The sequence below is a fragment of the Populus euphratica genome, unplaced genomic scaffold (genome assembly GCF_000495115.2).
Source record: "Populus euphratica unplaced genomic scaffold, PopEup_1.0 scaffold610.1, whole genome shotgun sequence".
NCBI classification, from domain to species: Eukaryota; Viridiplantae; Streptophyta; class Magnoliopsida; order Malpighiales; family Salicaceae; genus Populus; species Populus euphratica.
Genome location: NW_011500482.1, coordinates 140,274 through 140,651, shown reverse-complemented (window position 1 = coordinate 140,651; position 378 = coordinate 140,274).

The window sequence follows — 378 nt, the reverse complement described above, 5'->3', positions numbered from 1 at the left end:
GTCTACTTTATATGGATGGAAAGGTAAGACATAGGCCTATAACTTTCATATGGAGCCTAAATTTAAAAAGGTCATTTTCAAATTCAAATTGTAGCAACAACAAAGAAGTCCGAATATGTTCTACAGCCCACGTATTGTTTAGTGTTTGGCCCATATCTGGAGTTCTAGAAGTCCAAATGACCTCTCTTTTTTCTTGGAAAGCTGAAACAATTTCCTACAACTTTCATGTTTTCAGTTTATACTATACTTGTTTGACATACCATTAGTGGATCCTCTAACCTTGACATTATTTGTTATTATCATTCTTTAATCCTTAATTTAATCTTCCATCTTAAAGTTCTCATCAACTTCTTCTTCTATTATTATTATTATTATTAT